This window comes from Phocoena sinus, chromosome 16 (assembly GCF_008692025.1).
Source record: "Phocoena sinus isolate mPhoSin1 chromosome 16, mPhoSin1.pri, whole genome shotgun sequence".
Taxonomy (NCBI): domain Eukaryota; kingdom Metazoa; phylum Chordata; class Mammalia; order Artiodactyla; family Phocoenidae; genus Phocoena; species Phocoena sinus.
Genome location: NC_045778.1, coordinates 48,393,348 through 48,416,912, shown reverse-complemented (window position 1 = coordinate 48,416,912; position 23,565 = coordinate 48,393,348). Strand labels below are relative to the sequence as shown.

General features: G+C 40.8%; 1 protein-coding gene across 8 annotated transcripts in view; it reads left to right on the top strand.

Moving 5' to 3' along the window:
* PANK1 (pantothenate kinase 1) overlaps positions 1-23,565 on the top strand; it is a 111,904-nt gene that overhangs the window by 53,872 nt on the left and 34,467 nt on the right. The window lies entirely within an intron of this gene.

The window sequence follows — 23,565 nt, the reverse complement described above, 5'->3', positions numbered from 1 at the left end:
CCTGCCACTCACTTCTGGCTTGCAGAGTTTCTGCTGAAAGATCAGCTGTTAACCTTATGGGGATTCCCTTGTATGTTATTTGTTGCTTTTCCCATGCTGCTTTTAATAATTTTTCTTTGCATTTAAGTTTTGATAGTTTGATTAGTATGTGTCTTGGCGTGTTTCTCCTTGGATTTATCCTGTGTAGGACTCTCTGCACTTCCTGGACTTGATTGACTATGTCCTTTCTCATATTAGGGAAGTTTTCGACTATAATCTGTTCAAATATTTTCTCAGTCCCTTTCTATTTCTCTTCTTCTTCGGGACCACTATAATTCGAATGTTGGTGTGTTTAATGCTGTCCCAGAGGTCTCTGAGACTGTCCTCAATTCTTTTCATTCTTTTTTCTTTATTCTGCTCCCTAGCAGTTATTTCCACTATTTTATCTTCCAGGTCACCTATCCATTTTTCTGCCTCAGTTATTCTGCTATTGATTCCTTCTAGAGAATTTTTAATTTCATTTATTGTGTTGTTCGTTATTGTTTGTTTGCTCTTTAGTTCTTCTAGGTCCTTGTTAAACGTTTCTTGTATTTTCTCCATTCTGTTTCCAAGATTTTGGATCATCTTTACTGCCATTACTCTGAATTCTTTTTCAGGTAGACTGCCTATTTCCTCTTCATTTATTTGGTCTTGTGGGTTTTAACCTTGCTCCTTCATCTGCTGTGTGTTTCTCTGTCTTCTCATTTTGCTTCACTTACTGTGTTTGGGGTCTCCTTTTTCGCAGGCTGCAGATTTGTAGTTCACATTGGTTTCGGTGTCTGCCCACAGTGGCTAAGGTTGGTTCAGTGGGTTGTGTAGGCTTCCTGGTGGAGGGGCCTGGTGCCCGTGTTCCGGTGGACAATGCTGGATCTTGTCTTTCTGGTGTGCAGGACCATGTCCGGTGGTGTGTTTTGGGGTGTCTGTGACCTTATTATGATTTTAGGCAGCCTCTCTGCTAATGGGTGTGATTGTATTCCTGTCTTGCTAGTTGTTTGGCATGGGACGTCCAGCACTGTAGCTTGCTCATCATTGAGTGGAGCTAGGTCTTAGCGTTAAGATGGAGATCTCTGGGAGAGTTTTTACCGTTTGATACTACGTGGAGCCGGGAGTTCTCTGCTTGACCAATGTCCTGAACTCAGCTCTCCCACCTCAGAGGCACAGGCCTGACACCTGGCCAGAGCACCAAAACCCTGTCAGCCACACAGCTCAGAAGAAAAGGGAGAGAAAAAGAAAGCAAGAAGGAAAAGAAAGTTATTAAAATAAAAAAAAAATTATTAAAAATAAGAAAAATTTAAAAGTAATAAAGTAAAAGAAAGAAGAGAGCAACCAAACCAACAAACAAGTCCACCAATGATAACAAGCCCTAAAAACTATACAAAAAAAAACCAAAACGAAAAAAACCGACAGAAACCTAAGACAAATGGTAAAAGCAAGGCTATATGGACAAAATCACACAAAGAAGCATACACATACACATTCACAGAAAGATAAAAATGAAAAAAAAAAAAATATATATATTAAAAAAAAAAGGAAGAGAGCAACCAAATCAATAAACCATCTACCAATGATAATAAACTCTAAATACTAAACTTAGATAAACATGAGACCAGAAACAAATTAGGTGCAGAAAGCAAACCCCAAGTTACAATTGCTCCCAAAGTCCACCACCTCAATTTTGGGATGATTTGTTGTATATTCAGGTATTCCACAGGTGGAGGGTACATCAAGTTGATTGCGGAGATTTATTCCGCTGCTTCTGAGCCTGCTGGGAGAGATTTCCCTTTCTCTTCTTTGTTTGCATAGCTCCTGGGGTTCAGCTTTGGATTAGCCACACCTCTGTGTATAGGTCGCCTGAGGGCGTCTGTTCCTGCCCCGACAGGATGGGGTTAAAGTAGCAGCTGATTCTGGGGCTCTGACTCACTCAGGCCGGGGAGAGGGAGGGGTACGGAGTGCAGGGCGAGCCTGAGGTGGCAGAGGCAGCGTGACATTGCAGCAGCCTGAGGAGCACCGTGTGTTCTCCCAGGGACGTTGTCCGTGGATCACACGACCCTGGAAGTGGCAGGCTGCCCAGACTCCTGGAAGGGTAGGTGTGGATAGTGACCTGTGCTTGCACACAAGGTTCTTGGTGGCTGCAGCAGCAGCCTTAGCATCTCTTTCCCGTCTCTTGTGTCTGAGCTGATAGCCACATCTTGCGCCCATCTGTGGAGCTTGTTTCGGCGGTACTCTGAATCCCCTGTCCTCGTGCACCCCGAAACAATGGTCTCTTGCCTCTAAGGCAGTTCTAGACTTTTTCCCGGACTCCCGCCCAGTTAGCTGTGGCGCACTAGCCCCCTTCAGGCTGTGTTCACGCAGCCAACCCCAGTCCTTTCCCTGGGGTCTGACCTCCGAAGCCCGAGCCTCAGCTCCCAGCCCCTGCCTGCCCCGGCAGGTGAGCAGACAAGCCTCTCGGGCTGGTGAGTGCTGGTCGGCACCGGTCCTCTGTGCGGGAGTCTCTCCGCTTTGCCCTCCGCACCCCTGTGGCTGTGCTCACCGCCGCGATGCCGAAGCACCCCCCTACGCCTGCTGCAGTCTCCACCCGCAAAGGGGCTTCCTATTGTGTGGAAACCTTTCCTCCTTCACAGCTCCCTCCTACTGGTGCAGGTCCCATCCCTATTCTTTTGTCTCTGTTTTTTCTTTTTTCTTTTGCCCTACCCAGGTACGTGGGGAGTTTCTTGCCTTTTGGGAAGTCTGAGGTCTTCTGCCAGCATTCAGTAGTTGTTCTGTAGGAGCTGTTCCACATGTAGATGTATTTCTAATCTATCTGTGGGGAGGAAGGTGATCTCCACATCTTACTCCTCCGCCATCTTAAAGGTCCCCCCCAGAATTTCTAAGTAGACCTTTTCTCTAGTTAGTGCAGCCGTCAATGGTAATCGTATCTCATTACTTAATTTATAACATCTTTTATATGCTTAGAGTTGTTTAATCATACACGTGTACGTGTGGGACTGTTTTTTGTCCTTGGGAATATATTTGAACGCAGCCGATGATTCCACGGGATAAGGGAATGTTATTTTTAGGGGCAGTTACATCAAAATAATGATCTGGGCCTCTAACAGATTTCTCTATGGTTTGGAAAGCGGGTGAAAAGACTCATGACAGTAGTGGGTACTTATGGTAGTCACTTTGATTGGCCGAGTAATTAGCGTAGCTATTATTTTGCAACAACTATGTGTCCCATTGCTAAAGCATGTGATTACCACTCCCACACTCCATCTTACAGATGGGGAAAGCAAGGCCCAGAGAAGTGAAGCAACCTGCCTGAAGTCTGAATGGCAGAGCCAGAATTCAAAAACAAGTCTAACTCCATTGCCAGCTAGCCAGCTTTCTTTTATGCCACATTCAGCCTATTATTTTGCGAAAAGGAAGTGCATTCTGTAAAACTTGTAGAGGAGATAAGTGTGTGCAGTTGGTACACCTTTGGCAAAAAGCTCATTCATGTATTTGTGGAACTGACAGTAGCCAACATTTAGAGATGCTTACTCTGTGCCAGGAAGCCACACAGTACATGGATTATCTCATCCAACACTCCCAGCACCCTGTGAGATAGGTACTGCTCTAGATTGAATGCTTGTGTCCCCCCAAAATTCAGATATTGTAATCCTAACCCCCAAGGTAATGGTATTAAGAAGTGGGGCCTTTGGGAGGTAATGAAGTCACGAGGATGAGACCAGAGAGTTCTCTAGAGGTTACAGCACAAAAGAAACAGCTGTCTAGGAATTGGGCTCTCACCAGACACCGAATCTGCCAGTGCCTTGATCTTGGATTCCAGGACTGTGAGAAATAAGTTTCTGTAATTTATAAGCTACCCAGTCTACGGTATCCTGTGACAGCAGCCTGAACAGCCTGAGACAGGTACCATCACGATCTTCCTTCTGCAGATGAAGAAACTGTGCGAGGGCTCCTGGACTCGGGAAAACGGAGCTCAGATTTGGACTCTGCTGGGCCAGGGGACCAGATTCAGGACCCTAGTGGATTCCTAGGACGTGTCGGTAGTGTTTTGTAGTGGAAGAAGTTTTGGAGCCACCAGATCTGTATTCAGAGCCTCATTCTACTACTTACTAACCAGTGTAGCCTCAGTTGACATGCTTAACTTCTCAGAGGCTCACTTTGTTGACTAGAAATAACTGGTGTCCATCTTACCACTCGTGAGGACCAGACGTCAAAAATGTAGATAAAGTCTATAGTAGAATGCCTAGACCCTGATATGTGCATAGTAAAAGATATTTTACTATTAATACTAGCTGCTATTCTTAAATGGTATTTAATATTAATATTTTTGCTATTGTTTAGTCACAGAAGCTTTCAAAACTTTCTGAAATCTCAGGATCTTCATCAACTCATCTTGCTCCAACTGAAAACCTTTGGGGACTGGGTTTCAGGGTATCCTCCAACCTGTTCTGACATCACTTCCTGAATGGAAGCTTCCCTAATTCCCTCTGAGGTTTCTGGAGGCAGGACACATGGCCTGTGTGTCAGGTCTTTATCTCATTGTCACTTTCATAGATTACTCCATTGCAATTCCTGAGACCAAGTACAAGCATGCCCTGCCTGAGAGTGATGTTGGCAACTTTGTGGATAAGAAGACTGTGTAATTTATTTTACTGCTAATCTAGTGTCAGGACAAAGTTATTCTTAAAACAGGAAGTATCTTTCTTTGATCTTTACTGTTTGATATCTCAGCCCTTGTGTGAGGCAGATAGGCACCAAAGAGAGGAGAAAGATTAGGAAAGGGAGCGCTTTTCCTTTATAAAAGCTGCATGAGTTGAACATGGCTTCAGAATTCAGAACAGCCGCATCTAGTTCTTAGGCCTAGGCGTGTTTTTTTCTATTTTATCTTTTTATTTTATTTATTTTTTTAACATCTTTATTGGAGTATAATTGCTTTACAATGGTGTGTTAATTTCTGCTTTATAACAGAGTGAATCAGCTATACATATACATATGTTCCCATATCTCCTCCCTCTTGTCTCCCTATCCAACACCTCTAGGTAGACACAAAGCATGGAGCTGATCTCCCCGTGCTATGCGGCTGCTTCCCACTAGCTATCTGTTTTACATTTGGTAGTGTATATATGTCCATGCCACTCTCATACTTCATCCCAGCTTACCCTTCCCGCTCCCTGTGTCCTCAAGTCCATTCTCTACATCTGCATCTTTATTCCTGTCCTGCCCCTAGGTTCTTCATATCTTTTTTTTTTTTTTAGATTTCATATATATGTGTTAACATACCATATTTGTTTTTCTCTGTCACTCTGTCACTCTGTATGACAGTCTCTAGGTCCATCCACCTCACTACAAATAACTCAATTTCGTTTCTTTTTATGGCTGAGTAATATTCCACTGTATACATGTGCCACATCTTCTTTATCCATTCATCTGTTGATGGACCCTCAGCCTAGCAAACTTTGTTCTGGCAGATGATAAAATGGATATTTCTGGGTGCTTCTTGCCCTCAAGATTAGCACGTGAACCTTCTGGTATGCCTGGCCTTGACTCTACACTGAATCTGAGGCCACAGGACTTTAGATAGAGGCTCAGGACGGTCTGGACATGCATGGACCTCTGAGCTGAGGCCAGCCTGGGCAATGCCAGTTACTGGAAATCCTCTGGGGCTTCTGGACAAACAGCTCCTTTACAGCCTGATGTAGGCAGTTCAGGAGTGAAAGAGGCAGAGATGGACTTAGTTGGCTTGAAACTCATGTGTCAGCAGGATGGTGAATCTTCCATCAAAACATCATCACTCAATAAAAATTATGGGAGGGTGGTCTTAGATGTCCTTCCTTATACTAAATCAAAACCTGCCTCATAGGCATGGACATATATACACTACCAAACGTAAGGTAGATAGCTAGTGGGAAGCAGCCGCATAGCACAGGGAGATCAGCTCGGTGCTGTGTGACCGCCTGGAGGGGTGGGATAAGGAGGGTGGGAGGGAGGGAGATGCAAGCGGGAAGAGATATGGGAACATATGTATATATATAACTGATTCATTTTGTTGTGAAGCTGAAACTAACATACCATTGTAAAGCAATTATACTCCAATAAAGATGTTAAAATGAAAAAAAAAAAAAAACGTGCCTCATAATTTCTACCCTGTGTTCCCTGACAGTACAGTACATCTAATTTATCTTATACGTGGCAGCTCATTAGATATTTAAAGACGGCTATTTTATTTTGACTTTTCCTTGGGGTCCTACCCTCTGAAGAACCAAAAGCCGTGCTCTCGCCTGCCAGACTCCATCACCCATGTGATTCAGTACAGGTTGTATTGAAATACTAGAAAGTATTAAAGTTTAGACTGCAGGGTGGCTTCTTTGTGTTGTCATAAAGGAGATCAGCTAAGTATTGACCTGGGTGACCTTGAACGCGGAGATTTAATACTCCTCATGGGTCGCACAGGGGCTAGTCAGTTTTTATTCCTTTGGGCCAAGGCACTGTGCTAGACCCTGGGTGTGATACTTGGTTTCATGTGATTCCAAGCTGTAGTGTAGCCTGAAGCCCGTTACATGACTTGATTTTACTCAAATGCTATGGCAGTTCCTTTAAGTCATTAAATTGTGTGTTTGAGTCAGAGAGCTTGAACGTAGTTGAGGCTGTTTACCATTCATATTTCCCCCACTACCTACATTTGATGAAAAACACCTAAAGAGATACTATATGTTTCGGGGAAGGAAGTTAGTACTAGTTTGGTCAAGGAGATATCACATCTTACCTTTTGTGGAAGCTTTCTACTATGAAGAAGTGGCCCAAATGTGATTTATTCTTTGGAGTGACCACATAATGTTTCATCAGCAATCTTAAAAGGAGGTAGAGGGTAACATTAATAATTACTCCAGGACCATCTTGGGCAAACCAGGAGTTCCAGTGGTGTGCTGGATCCAGCTCCTACAGGCTCTGGGAGCTGGTTGTACACATTACTTCCCAACTCTGCATTTGATGCTCTAGAGTTGGTAGCTTGAAATTGGCCACTGTGGGTGTATTTACACAGTGGAAATTGGCAAATGCTGAAAATCAGGGCTTTATTTTCAGAGCCCTGAAATACTTAATTGTGAAATACTTACCAGCGCACCACTGCCTGCAATACATATCACATGTCACTCAGAGAAAAGTCCCAGAGGGCATCAGTAATACAAACTGAATTATTAAAGCATTTGGGGCAGAGAATGGGAGAAAAAGCTCAACATATGCTCTGATGCGTAGGACAGTGCCAGAAGATGAGAAGTTAGGTGATGTACCCTCATTCTCAGGAAAGAAAGTATTCTACAAATTTTTGAGAGCCCACTGTGGTATAAGAGTAGAATTTAGAACCACATTGCGGTCAGCCCTCTGTACCTGCAGACTCTGCATCTGCGGATTCAACCAACTACAGGTCAAAACTATTTGAACAAAAAGTTCCAGAAAGTTCCAAAAAGCAAAACTTGAATTTACCATGCACTGGCAACTACATGGCATTTACATTTACATGCACTGGCAACTACATGGCATTTACATTGTATTAGGTATTATAAGTAATGTAGAGATGATTTAAAGTATATGGGAGGACGTGTGTAGGTTATATGCAAATACGATGCCATCTTACATAAGGGACTTGAGCATCCGAAGTTTTTTGGTATCTGCTGGGCAGGGAGGGGTTCAGGGTTCTGGAATGAATCCCCCTCAGATTTTGATGGACAACTATTATCTGCCACCCTTTTTCCCTCTGAAATTCCTACACCAGAAATAGTTGGGCTCAGTGCTGGATGACCCAATAGGTAGAACAAGCAGGTGTTAGTGTACCAGCAATCCAGCATGGGAACCACGGAAAGGAGAAGATAACATACATGTCTTTATATGTGCACACACACACACACACACACACACACACGCTTTCACCCAAGTATTAATCATAGGAAAATCATAACTTTGGACTTCTTTATACTTATTTCACAATTCACTATTGTTTTTATTTTGAATGACAAATTATTTTGAGTTACACTTATTGCTTGTGGATGGGGTAACAGCATAATTTTTTCTTTAAATAGGTGTAAATCTGGCCCTGGTTGAGCCTTGCACCTTTGTAAGGTGATTTAGAATTGCTGCTGAAACAGCAGGGTAGAGTTGCCAGAATATCTTCATGTCATGTTTATGGTTAGGGTGGGAAGGTTGAGATTTGTCCCAGCCAAGAGGAGAAGGAACTTGGTGTGTATGTTTGGTTCCAGAACAGGATCTCTCAGGAGGGACTTCCCCAGTTCATACCCCTTTGCGTTTTACTCTAAAGGTAACTCATTGTTCTCCATTTATTCTCTCACTGTCCTGAAGAATTGTTTGGAGAGTGTTGGGATTTTTTTAAAAATCTTTTTATATAGGAAAATTTCAAACATTATACAAAACTAGAGTGTATGGTATAACTAACTGCTAATTACTCATCACTCAGCTTCTGCAATTATCAACTCATGTCCAATCTTATTTTATTTTGCCTATTACATGCAAACCTTCCCCTCCCAAACTGGAAGATATTGAAGCAAATCTCAGATATCATAACATTTCAATGGTAAATATTTTCATATATATATCTAAAAGATAAGAACTCTTTAAAAAAACATAACCATAATCTGTTATTTGTTAAAAACATTAACAACATATTATATCCAGTTGAGACAATAGTATTTTATGGTGCGCAATTAGATGTAGAAATTCAGTTATCTAACCACAGTTAAAATTGTTACATCCTCTTTGTTGATAGATGAAAATCTGGTATCATGTTACCCTGGAGGATTCCTCTGTTTGCCAGTACCTTTTATTGTTTGTTTATGATTAATTTTCAACCATTTCTTTATGGTCTGAGATTTTGAAACCTAATTCTTGTAATGAAATGGTCCTGTGCCCCAAAATAGGTGCTTTGGGATCACCCCAAAATCACTGAACTAGAAGCGATTGTTATCTCCTACACAGTTTTTGTCTTGAGATTGAGAGATTAGGAACAGTCTTAAAAGAATTCCACACCCTTCCTTTCCTCTGGAGTAATTAGAGTGGGAACAGGCAAGCTAGCACTCAGTTTGAAGATGAAGACAGTTAGGATGTAGGTCTGGACTCAGGCCTGGGAATCTGGAGGTGCTAGATTCAGGGTTGAACTAACAGAGGCATTGCTGAAATTTGTGAGATATTCGGAATTCTCCGCAATCTCCCTACCTATGACCCCGTATTTCAAGTTAACCACAAAAGCAAAGAAAAAGATCCTGGATCTATCTAATATCACTCTTGCTTGTCAAGCATTCCTAGAGATCCAACCAGTTAAACATCAGTGAATTCTTATCTATATAACTGCTAGAACTGGTTTACTTTTGTCGGTTTTATGACTTTATCAGTTCTGTGAAAAAAGTGCTTCAAATGCATTTTATACACCCCTGCCTTCTTTGATGGAATAATGAGTGTCATTTAATATCTTCTAACAATCTAGGGACATTATTAATATCATTTTTTATGCTGAGTTATAAAAGTAATGGCGTACAAAGTGTTTGCGTTTGCTCTTTTGTTTTCCAGTCAATGGATGTTTGTTATACATCAGTTTTATACAGGACAGAACTTTTAGGGGATCCAAATATTTCATACAAAATTCTTCTTTAAAAATATTTTTGTCTATTTAAAAGCTGTAATTAAAAAGGTGGAGATCACCCAACTTAATGTTTGGCTAGTTTCCTTAACCTCTCTGAGCTCCAGTTTCATCATCTGTAAAATGAGCATAATAACAGTGCCTACCTCATTGGGCTATGGGAATTAAATTAAATATTACATGTGAAGCTCCTAGCACAGCACCTGCCACATAGTATACCCTTAATGTTAGCTGATACAATGCTGCTGCATTTTTTTATAGACCCTGGAATAAGCTTCTTCTGAATTCTTATCAGCAGACCATTGATTGGCAAGTGTGCAGCTCTGAAGTATTTTTTGAAGTTTGGCCTGTGCATCTACGTCCACATAAACTTACACAAGCTAATACATCACTTCAGCACATGTTTACCACACTCGATTAAATTTTGGGCAAGACTTAGGCATATTTGCTTTTAGCAAATGCTCTAACAAGTAAGTGGATAACCTGTCAAGTCCTGATTATGTTGTCTTAGAGTTTTAGCACTTTTTATAAGGTTTTGATGCTTTTTGTTCGATTTTTATATTTATTACAAGCAAACTGAGGAGTTGTTAGATATTTTAGTATTCAGCTTTTTGTGAAAATTTTCCAGTAAATCTTTTCAAGCTACTGCATCAGTTTTGATTCAAGAAATCTCTGAGATTGTGAGGAAAGCTATTCAGAAAACCAGTTAGGATTTGCACCTGCTCTCTGCGAATCAAGCTTGTCTCCATATTGTGTAATCCAAACAAGGTACACAAATAAACTGGATGCTGGAGGTTCCTGAAACTGCAGCTATCGTCCATAAATGACAGTTAACCAGCCTTTATGTTCATCGAAACAGTATCATTCTTATTGGTTAACTTTACATTAAACGTGTGATATGTTTATAAAATAAATCAATTTAAATAAGATGTTGCTTTGATCTCTTTCAAATGTGAGGTCCAGAGTTAAAGTGTAAAAAATAAAGGTTCCAGTGCTAAAGAGTTTGAAAATCTCTCAGTGACAGAGAAGGGCAGCGTGCCCCCAGACTAAATGGTACCAGATAAATAAAATATTTTGAATACTCATATTTATATTTGTAAAGTTTTCATCTCTTTTCCCAATTAGATATTAAATCTGGCTGTGCCTTTGACAAAAGTTGTTACAGTAAAAAAAAAACAGTTGTTACTAATCACAGTGATCATCACTTCTGGCATCTTGGCAGCGATAACCCAGAAGGCAGCTGAGAACCTAGAGGGAAGCAAACACTTCTGAGCCACGAAAAATCACTGTTGGAAAGTAGATAAAATTGGAGATGCTCGTGCATTTTACACTTGGAGTACTTTCTGGGCTCTCTCGGAGTCTGTTTACTCTTACCAAAGTCACAGCTTTACCAGACTTGATTTTCTGGTTTCTCTGCAATCATACATGGCAGGTTCGGGATAGACATTGCAGAACACTGACAGCAGCCAAGAAATTAACAGCGTTAGCTTCTAAAAAGCAAGACACAGAAAGCTATAACAGAGACAGAAGAATACACAAACCTAGCAGCCTGGGAAGCACAAGTTTATGTGGTTCCTGAGGGCATCAGTATATAGTGGTGTAGTACAGTAATTGATTCTTACATGACTCCAAGTCATCAGAAAGAGCTAAGATTTTCTTCTATTTTCTTTAAGAATATGAGAAGGTGGGTCATGCATTTTAGGAAGATTTCCTTCAAAAACAATTTATAACTTGGCATTTATATCTTAAAAGTCATTTATAAAAGGCAGGGATTGGGCCAGAGCTTTATACATGTTATAAAATCTGAGATAGAATTCACATAGAATTCACCCATTTAAAGTGTACAGTTCAGTGTTTTTTAGTATATTCAGAGTACAACCATCACCACAATTAAGTTTAGACTACATCATCACCCCCCAAAAAACCTTATTAGCAATCACTCCCCTTTTCCCCCATACCTGTAACTCCCAACCCTGGACAACTACTAATCTTTTTGTCTCTATAGACTTGCCTATTGTGGATATTTCATATAAATGGAATCATATAATACCTGGTCTTTTGTGATTGACTCCTTTCACTTAGCATAGTGTTTTCAAGGCTCACCCGTGTCTTAGTATGTATCAGTATGCTGTTCCTTTTTACTGCCAAATAATATTTCATGTTATTTATCCATGCATCAATTGATGGACATTTGTATTGTTTCCAATACAAATGTTTTTGGCTATTATGAGTAATACTGCTCTGATCACTCACATACAAATTTTTGTGTGGGCGTATATTTTCATTTCTCCTGGGTATATACCTGAGGCTGAACTTGCTAGATCATATACTAGCTTATGTCTAACCTCTTGCAGACTGCCAGACTGTTTTCCAAAGTGACTGTACTATTTTATATTCCAACCAGCAGTGTAGGAGGGTTCCAGTTTCTCCACATCCTCACCAACACTTGTTATTTTCTGTGCTTTAAATTTAGTCATCCTAGTGTGCTTGAAGTAGTATCTCATTGTGGTTTTGATGTGCATTTCCCTAAAAGGTGTCTTACATCCCTCAAACACTAACATCCTTGTGATTTTGAAACTTTTTGTAGGTTCAAACTTTATATCCAGTTTAATTAGAAGGTTCTTGAATGGGGACTTCCCTGGTAGCACAGTGGTTAAGGATCCGCCTGCCAGTGCAGGGGACATGGGTTCGAGCGGTGGTCCAGGAAGATCCCACGTGACGCGGAGCAACTAAGCCAGTGCGCCACAACTACTGAGCCTGCGCTCTAGAGCCCGCAAGCCACAACTACTGAGCCCACGTGCCACAATGACAGAAGCCCGCATGCCTAGAGCCCATGCTCTGCAACAAGAGAAGCCACCACAATGAGAAGCCCACGCACTGCAACAAAGAGTAGCCCCCACTAGCCGCAACTAGAGACCACGCGCAATAACGAGGACCCACCACAGCCAAAAATAAAATATAAATAAATAAATAAATTTATTTTTTAAAAAATCCCAGGACTTTAAAAAAAAAAAAAGAAGGTTCTTGAATGGCTAGGAATTGGTGTCAGGCTTTACTTTGTGCCAGTTACTGTGCTCAGAAGGGAGCCCTGCAAAGAGCTGCTGCCATTTGTAAATATTAAAGGATTGTTTTAATTAAGTAGTGTCTGGTACAACGGCAATGTGAATTTAACTCATAGGAGAGTTTTCACTCCTCTCCAGACTTTTTTTTTTTAACTTTTTATTTTATGTTGGAGTATAGTTGATTAACAGTGTTGTGTTAGTTTCAGGTTACAACAAAGTGACTCAGCCATATATATATATATGTATCTATTCTTTTTCAAATTCTTTTCCCATTTAGGTTATTACAGAATTTTGAGCAGAGTACCCTGTGCTATACGGTAGGTCCTTGTTGGTTATCCATTTTAAATATAGCAGTGTGGACATGTCAATCCCAAACTCCCTAACTATCTCTCCCACCTCCCCTTCCCCCCTGGTAACCGTAAATTCATTCTCTAAGTCTGTGAGTCCAGACTGTTCTTGATTAACGATCAGTCCTTGTAAACGAGAATGTAAGTGCCAGGGAAGCAGGTTCATTGCTGCATCCTGACTCTGCCACAGTGGCTCCCACTGTCTATAGGAACAAAATATCTGTTTAATGAATCAGTGGAGGCATAAGCATGTAGCTTGGTCTCAGATTGTTGGAGGAGGGTCGCTGTGACCTCTTTATTGCAGCTTGCATTGCCATGTGAGCAGGTGGCACATCTTTTCTCGGTCCCCACCCATCTTGACTTGAAAGATTTGACAGGCTTTCACAGCTAAAATAAATGAACAAAGCCCATTTCTGGTAGCCCTGTTGTTCTGCCCCACAGTGCCGCCTAGCAATGCTGTTCTCCCCGAAGCCTCTTTAATTAACCACTCCCTGGTATTAAATTGTCAATAGCATCCCTAGAGTAAGTAAGCATGCTCTGGTGGCTTGTCAAGACAGAAAGCTAAACCTCTTGGTGGTTTATTCTGGGATTTGTTTAAGTAGGTAATGAGATTACCATCTTGAGCCTCAGTGCATGGCGTTAGGTAGCTGGAAGAACCATTCCTGGGTGGATGCTGGGGTCAGCTCTGGTGGCTGAAACGCTCACACTGGTGAGAGTCGCACAGGTGTACTGTACTCAGGTCCCCATGGCATATCTCTGCATGGTCAAAAAGGTGGAATGTTTTTAGTCCACGGGCTATTTCTTATGAATAAGACGGTGTAGTTAAAGGTGAGAACCACATGGAAGGTTGATACTCACCTTCCCTTGCCTCTAGACTGGGCGGGACAGGCAGCTTCTGGGTGAGAAATAGGGACGATGACCGTAACTGTCTGTAATTGTCTTTTCCTCACCCCCCACCCCTGCTCCCCCGCTTAACCTGAGAACATTGCTGTGGAATGGGAAACAAATTTCATCTGCCTCTCATTTTCCCTCCTTAAGACCTGGAACAGATTCAGGGCTTGACTGCAGGGGTGAGGGGGAGAAGATGAGCTCGGTGGTCTCTCTGCTCTGATTTCTCTCATAAGAAGTTGGCATAGAGAGGCTCTGGGACCTTGGGAAAGAAACCGCACCTCACTGAGCCTCTCGGGGACTTGAGGAAGAGACTCGAGGAAAAGTTTGTTTTAACCTCATGGCTTTGACATTTTGGGTCCCCTCATGTCTGCCTCCAACTTGGCCCTGCTAACTCCTGGCCCAGACCCAAGCTAAGAATACATTTATTGGTGCCACCAGAATGGCGCCCTGCAAGACCTTTTGTTACTCCCAAATCTTAACCTACAAAAAAAAAGTGACATAGCTTTTATGTCGTTGTATCTGTTTGTTCTTCTGATTTCATGTGGTTGTCTGTGCCTTGGGTTGCAAATCAAAGAGTATCTGCCTGCCTGACCTAAATACATGAGTACTGTTGCCAGAGCGCTCTTCTTTATGGAAGAATGCCTGGTTGCCTTTAAAATGGCAGTCACTGGGAGAGATTGGTTGAAGATGGCAGAGTAGAAGGACATGCGCTCACTCCCTCTTGCAAGAGCACTGGAATCACAACTAACTGCTGAACAGTCATCAACAGGAAGACACTGGAACTCACCAAAAAGATACCCCACATCCAAAGACAAAGGAGAAGCCACAATGAGATGGTAGGACAGCCGCAATCACAATAAAATCAAATCCCATAACTGGTGGGTGGGTGACTCACAAACTGGCGAACAATTATACCACAGAAGTCCAATCACTGGAGTGAAGGTTCTGAGCCCCACGTCAGGTTTCCCAACCTGGAGGTCCAGCAATGGGAGGAGCAATTCCTAGAGAATCAGACTTTGAAGGCTAGTGGGACTTGATTGCAGGACTTCCAACAGGACTGGGGGAAACAGAGACTCCACTCTTGGAGGGCACACACAAAGTAGTGTGCACATCGGGACCCAGGGGAAGGAGCAGTGACTCCAGGGGAGACTGAACCAGACCTACCTGCTAGTGTTGGAGGGTCGCTTGCAGAGATGGGGGTGTGTGTGGCTGTGGCTCACCTTGAGGACAAGGACACTGGCAGCAGAAATTCTGGGAAGTACTGCTTGGTGTGAGCCCTCCTAGAGTCTGCCATTAGCCCCACCAAAGAGCCAGGTAGCCTCCAGTACTGGGTCGCCTCGGGCCAAACCACCAACAGGGAGGGAACCCAGCCCCACCCATCAGCAGACAAGTGCATTGAACTTTTACTGAGCTCTGCCCACCACCAGTCCCTCCCATCAGGAAACTTGAACAAGCCTCTTAGATAGCCTCATCCACCAGAGGGCAGACAGCAGAAGCAAGAAGAACTACAGTTCTGCAGCCTGTGTAATGAGAACCACATTCACAGAAAGATAGACAAAATGGAAAGGCAGAGGACTAGGTACCAGATGAAGGAACAAGATAAAACCCCACAAAAACAACTAAATAAACTGGAGATAGGCAACTTTCCAGAAAAAGAATTCAGAACAATGATAGTGAAGATGATCCAGGACCTCAGAAGAAGAATGGAGGCAAAGATCGAGAAGATGCAAGAAATGTTTAACAAAGACTTAGAAGAATTAAAGAACCAACCACTAGAAGAATTAAAGAACAAACAAACAGAGATGAACAATGCGATAACTGAAATGAAGAATACACTAGAAGGAATCAATAGCAGAATAACTGAGGCAGAAGAACGGATAAATGACCTGAAAGACAGAATGGTGGAAGTCACTGCTGCGGAACAGAATAAAGAAAAAAGAATGAAAATAAATGAAGACAGCCTAAAAGACCTCTGGAACAACATTAAACGCAACAACATTCGCATTATAGGGGTCCCAGAAGAAGAAGAGAGAGAGAAAGGACCAGAGAAAATATTTGAAGAGATTATAGTCAAAAACTTCCCTAACATGGGAAAGGAAATAGCCACCCAAGTCCAGGAAGTGCAGCGAGTCCCATACAGGATAAATCCAAGGAGAAACATGTCGAGACACATAGTAATCAAATTGGCAAAAATTAAAGACAAAGAAAAATTATTAAAAGCAACAAGGGAAAAATGACAAATAACATACAAGGGAACTCCTGTAAGGTTAACAGCTGATTTCTCAGCAGAAACTCTACAGGCCACAAGGGAGTGGCGCAATATATTTAAAGTAATGAAAGGGAAGAACCTACAACCAAGATTACTCTACCCAGCAAAGATCTCATTCAGATTCAACAGAAAAATCAAAAGCTTTACAGACAAGCAAAAACCAAGAGAATTCACCACCACCAAACCAGCTCTACAACAAATGCTAAAGGAACTTCTCTAAGTGGGAAACACAAGAGAAGAAAAAGACCTACAAAAACAAACGCAAAACAATTATGAAAATGGTAATAGGAACATACATGTTGATAATTACCTTAAACGTGAATGGATTAACTGCTCCAAGCAAAAGACACTGGCTCGCTGAATAGATACAAAAACAAGACCCATATATATTCTGTCTAAAAGAGACCCACTTCAGACCTACAGACACAGACAGACTGAAAGTGAGGAGATGGAAAAAGATATTCTGTACAAATGGAAATCAAAAGAAAGCTGGAGTAGCAATACTCATATCAGATAAAATAGACTTTAAAATAAAGAATGTTACAAGAGACGAGGAAGAACACTATGTAATGATCAAGGGATCAATCCAAGAAGAAGATATAACGGTTATAAATATATATGCACCCAACATAGTAATACCTCAATGTGTAAGGCAAATGCTAACATCTATAAAAGAGGAAATCGGGCTTCCCTGGTGGTGCAGTGGTTGAGAGTCTGCCTGCCAATGCAGGGGACACAGGTTCGTGCCCCGGCCCAGGAGGATCCCACATGCCATGGAGCAGCTGTGCCTGTGAGCTGTGGCCACTGAGCCTGCGCGTCCAGAGCCTGTGCTCCGCAACAGGAGAGGCCACAGCGGTGAGAGGCCTGCGTACTGCAAAAAAAAAAAAAAAATAAGTAAAAGAGGAAATCGACAGCAACATAATAATAGTGGGGGACTTTAACACCTCACTTACACCAGTGGACATATCATCCAGACAGAAAATTAAAGGAAACGCAAACTTTAAATCACACAATAGACCAGATAGATTTAATTGATATTTATACGACATTCCATCCAAAAACAGCAGATTACACTTTCTTCTCAAGTGCACATGGAACATTCTCCAGGATAGATCACATCTTGGGTCACAAATCAAACCTCAGTAAATTTAAGAAAATTGAAATCATATCAAGCATCTTTTCTGACCATAATGCTATGAGATTAGAAATCAATTACAGGGAAAAAAATGTAAAAAACACAAACACATAGAGGCTAAACAGTACGTTACTAAATAACCAAGAGATCACTGAAGAAATCAAGGAGGAAATTAAAAAAATTTTGATTATACTTGCTGGAGACAAATTATAATGAAAACATGATGATCCAAAACCCATGGGATGCAGCAAAAGCAGTTCTAAGAGGGAAATTTATACTAATACAATCCTACCTCAAGAAACAAGAAAAATCTCAAATAAGCAATCTAACCTTACACCTAAAGGAACTAGAGAAAGAAGAACAAACAAAACCCAAAGTTAATAGAAGGAAAGAAATCATAAAGATCAGAGCAGAAATAAATGCAATAGAAACAAAGAAAACGATAGCAAAGGTGAACAAAACTAAAAGCTGGTTCTCTGAAAAGATAAACAAAATTGATAAACCTTTACCAGACTCATCAAGAAAAAGAGGGAGGGCTTCCCTGGTGGCGCAGTGGTTGAGAGTCTGCCTGCCGATGCAGGGAACACGGGTTCGAGCCCTGGTCCAGGAAGATCCCACATGCCGCGGAGGGGCTGGGCCCGTGAGCCATGGCCGCTGAGCCTGTGCATCCGGAGCCTGTGCTCTGCAACGGGAGAGGCCACAACAGTGAGAGGCCCGCGTACTGCCAAAAAAAAAAAAGGAAAGAAAAAGAGGGAGAGGATGCGAGGATGCAAATCAATAAAATTAGAAATGAAAACGGAGAAGTTACAGTGGACACCACAGAAATACAAAGCATCATAATAGACTACTACAAGCAACTCTATGCGAATAAAATGGATAACCTGGAAGAAACGGACAAATTCTTAGAAACGTATAACCTTCCAAGACTGAACCAGGAAGAAATAGAAAGTATGAACAGACCAGTCACAAGTCATGAAATTGAAGCTGTGATTAAAAATCTTCCAATGAACAAAAGTCCAGGACCAGATGGCTTCACAGGTGAATTCTATCAAACATTTAGAGAAGAGCTAACACTTACCCTTCTCAAACTCTTCCAAAAAATTTCAGAGGAAGGAACACTCCCAAACTCATTCTACGAGGCCACCATTACCCTGATACCAAAACCAGACAAAGATACTACAAAAAAAGAAAATTACAGACCAATATCACTGATGAATATAGATGCAAAAATCCTCAACAAAATACTAGCACACAGAATCCCAACAACTCATTAAAAGGATCATACACCATGATCAAGTGGGGTTTATCCCAGGGATGCAAGGATTCTTCAATATCACAATCAATGTGATACACCGTATTAACAAATTGAAGAATAAAAACCATATGATAGTCTCAATAGATGCAGAAAAAGCTTTTGACAAAATTCAACACCATTTATGATAAAAACTCTCCAGAATGTGGGCATAGAGGGAACCTACCGCAACATAATAAAGGCCATATATGACAAACCCACAGCAAACATCATTCTCAATGGTGAAAAACTGAGAGAATTTCCTCAAAGATGAGGAAAAAGACAAGGATGTCCACTCTCACCACTATTATTCAACATAGTTTTGGAAGTCATAACCACGGCAATCAGAGAAGAAAAAGAAAGAAAAGGAATACAAATTCAAAAAGAAGTAAAATTGTCACTGTTAGCAGGTGACATGATACTATACATAGAGAATCCTAAAGATGCCACCAGAAGACTACTAGAGCTAATCAATGAATTTGGTAAGGTTGCAGGATACAAAATTAATGCACAGAAATCTCTTGCAGTCCTATACACTAACAACGAAGGATCAGAAAGAGAAATTAAGGAAACAATCCCATTCACCATTGCAACAAAAAGAATAAAGTACCCAGGAATAAACCTACCTAAGGAGATAAAAGACCTGTACTCAGAAAACTATAAGACACTGATGAAAGAAATCAAAGATGACACAAACAGATGGAGAGATATACCATGTTCTTAGATTGGAAGAATCAATATTGTGAAAATGACTATGCTACCCAAAGCAATCTACAAATTCAATGCAATCCCTATCAAATTACCAGTGACATTTTTTACAGAACTAGAACAAAAAAACTTAAAATTTCTATGGAGACACAAAACACACCGAATAGCCAAAGCAGTCTTGAGGGAAAAAAGTGGAGCTGAAGGAATCAGACTCCCTGACTTCAAAGCTACAGTAATCAAGACAGTATGGCATTGGCACAAAAACAGAAATATAGATCAATGGAACAGGATAGAAAGCCCAGAGATAAACCCACGCACCTATGGTCAACTAATCTATGATAAAGGAGGCAAGGATATACAATGGAGAAAAGACAGTCTCTTCATAAGTGGTGCTGGGAAAACTGGACAGCTACATATAAAAGAATGAAATTAGTCCCTAACACCATACACAAAAATAAACTCAAAATGAATTAAAGACCTAAATGTAAGACCAGACACTATAAAACTCTTAGAGGAAAACATAGGAAGAACACTCTTTGACATAAGTCACAGCAAGATCCTTTTTGACCCACCTCCTAGAGTAAGGGAAATAAAAACAAAAATAAACAAATGGGACCTAATGAAACTTAAAAGTTTTTGCACAGCAAAGGAAAGTATAAACAAAACGAAAAGACAACCCTTAGAATGGTAGAAAATATTTGCCAACAGATCAACGGACAAAGGATTAATCTCCAAAATATATGAACAGCTCATGCAGCTCAATATTAAAAAAACAACCCAATCAAAAAATGGCCAGAAGACCTAAATAGACATCTCTCCAGAGAAGACATACAGATGCCCAAGAGGCACTTGAAAAGCTGCTCAACATCACTAATTATTAGAGAAATGCAAACCAGAAGTACAATGAGGTATCACCTCACACCGGTTAGAATGGGCATCATCAGAAAATCTACAAACACCAAAGCTGGAGAGGGTGTGAAGAAAAGGGAACCCTCTTGCACTGTTGGGAATGTAAATTGATACAGCCACTATGGAGAACACTATGGAGGTTCCTTAAAAAACTAAAAGTAGAACTACCATATGACCCAGCAATCCCACTCCTGGGCATATACCCAGAGAAAACCATAATTCAGAAAGACACCTGCACCCCAATGTTCATTGCAGCATTATTTACAATAGCCAGGACATGGAAGCAACCTAAATGCCCACTGACAGATGATTGGATAAAGAAGATGTGGCACAAATATACAATGGAATATTAGCCATAAAAAGTAATGAAATTGGGTCATTTGTAGAGACATGGATGGACTTAGAGACTATCATACAGAGTGAAGTAAGTCAGAAAGAGAGAAACAAATATCGTATGTTAACGCATATATGTGGAATCTAGAAAAATGGTACAGATTACAAGGCAGAAATAGAGACACAGATGTAGAAAACAAACGTATGGACCTCAAGTGGGGAAAGTGGGGGTAGAGGGTGGTGGGATGAATTGGGAGATTGGGATTGACATATATACACTAATATGTATAAAATAGGTAACTAATAAGAACCTGCTGCATAAAAAATAAATTAATTAAATTAAATTTTTAAAAATGGGAGTCACTGGGAGAGAAGAGCACATGGATGAAATTTAATTATATATGGAACATTTCTAGACCCATATCCGTGGGGTTTAGTCCCAGATGAATGATAACTGGAAACTTCAGAAGCTGTATTTAAGATGTGAAAATCACCTGTGGCACTCATGTTATAAATTGCCCAGAAATAATTTAATTAACAAGTGATAAGTTGTTCCCAAGTCCCTCCTGGGAATGGGATGTCAGCTGGGTAATTACCGTGCATTGCCCTCAGCTGGCAGCCTGAGTTCCCTGGCAGTTAGGAGCAAAGGCAGATCATTCAAACTCTGATTGTCACTTTCAAATAGTGGTCCAGCTACTTAGAGCATTCATTGCGATTCAGCTAGAACTGTGGTTTTGAGCTTGACCTGTGAGAATTCCAGGGGTCCCTCTTTGAAAACATTTTCTCCAGTCCCACTGCTTTGGGCTCTCCAGGCAGTGGCCTAGGAGTTTTTGTTTTGTTTTGTTTTTTAACGTTTTGGCCACACCTCACGGCATGTGGGATCTTATTTCCCCGACCAGGGATCAACCCACACCCACTGCAGTGGAAGTGCAGAGTCTTTTGGACCGCCAGGGAAGTCCCAGGTAGTCTATATTTTTAACAAGTGCCTTTGATGGTTTTTATGATGAGGCAAATTTGAGAAACATTGTGGTTGAATACAGCTAGTTTTAAAAAATAAAGATAATTAAAACATATGACTTTAAAGTTTAGTTGCATAAAATACTAAAATGGAAGTTGCTTTCCGGAAATACAATTGTAAACAAATCGTAGAGATCCAGTTCAAATTACACACACAAAGTAAACTCTGGTCGCGTATTGTCATTTCTAACCTGGGGTTGGGTGTAGAGCAGAATATAAACAGGTTAACTTTCATAGACCTCAGGCACTTTTGCCTTTGCGGGGCCCCTTGCTCCATAAAAAAGAAATAAAAATTGTATTTTACGACTCTTTTGATATAAAGATGGATGCGTTGATAAGATGTATTACAACATTTTCTTTGACCTGAAAATTCATATATTTTCTTCTGATTTTAAAAGAAATTGCAGTATTTTCCTGATGGCTTAAAAATACTATAGGCACCGAGCCCATTGTGCCTAAAAGTTAATTTGGGCCTGCATGGCAGAGGTGGTGAAATCCAGAAGTTAGTCCTGGAGGCTGATGTGATAATACTTCTACTTGTCTCGGGAGTTCTGAAAGGAATCCTCACTATCCTTTTGCTCTTACCCATGTGATACTATGATCAGCCCTTTTGTTCCCACCCTTGTCCGGGTGAGAGGGTGAAAGTTGATGGGCATCTGAGGCTGTGTCAGTGGAAGAAGGGTTACTGTCACACGGGGGTATGTAGCCTTTCCCGTGGTGATCCATTCCCACAAACATACCTGTGCTTCGTTAACTGTGTTTTGAATTGCCAAGTTTAACATACAGGTTTTGCCTTGACAATAAGGGAGTAATTCAGGTCTCTTCCTACCTGAAGGAGCCCTGGTGATGTCAAGCATCTAACTGGCTAAAGGACTCTGCTCTTGGGTGTCAGGCTTCCCCTGTCATTCTTTTTTTTTTTTTTTAAACTTTTTAAACTGAAGTATAGTTGCTGTACAATATTATATAAGGTGCAGGTGTACAATATAGTGATTCACAATTTTTAAAGGTTTTAGTCCATTTATAGTTATTACAAGATCTTGGCTATATTCCATGTGCTATATCCTTGTAGCTTATTTTATACCTAATAGTTTGTACCTTTCACTTCCCTACCCCTGTCTTGCCCCTCTCCTCTTCCCTCTCCCCACAGGTAACCACTAGTTTGTCCTCTATATCTGTGAGTCTGTTTCTTTTTTGTTATATTCACTAGTTTGTTTTATTTTTTCGATTCCACATATGATAGCATACAGTATTTGTCTTTCTCTGTTTTACTTATTTCAGTAAGCATAATGCCCTCCAAGTCCATCCATGTTGTTGCAAATGGCAAAATTTAATTCTTTTTTTATGACTGAGTAGTATGCCTTTGTATATATGTACCACATCTTTTTTATATTGCCATCTTGGATTTCGGTAACAGGCTTGAGATGGGCAGAATATTGCTTGAGACAGGAAGGAACTGTTGAGATGAGGAATGCAGGCATACTTTTTTTCATGGACAAGACCACAGATCTGCTCTCTGCTCACTGAAGCAAAATTAAAACAGTTTTTTTTTCTTTTGCATCATTACAGAGAAGTTTTTGTTTGAGAATTCTAAAATAACTGATTATGAAGATTCAACATATTGACTGTAAAAAATTGACAAACATCATATCAGCAAAGCCAGAAGAAGAAAAAAACCTTAATCCACTATACATAATGCCTGTTAACATTTTGGCCTGAAGTTTCTAGTCTTGTTTTCTGCGAACAATAGCTGTTTAATTTTTATACAAAATTGTAATCGTACGAAATGTACCATTTAATCATCCACACTTTTCACCTAACAGTATATGATGAACATTCTCCTTACATCATTAATTTCCATCCTACAAAATGATTTTAATGGTGATGTATTGTTCCTTTGTGTTAGTGGATAATCATTTATTTAACCAGCCTTCTATTTTTGGACATTGAATTTCACATC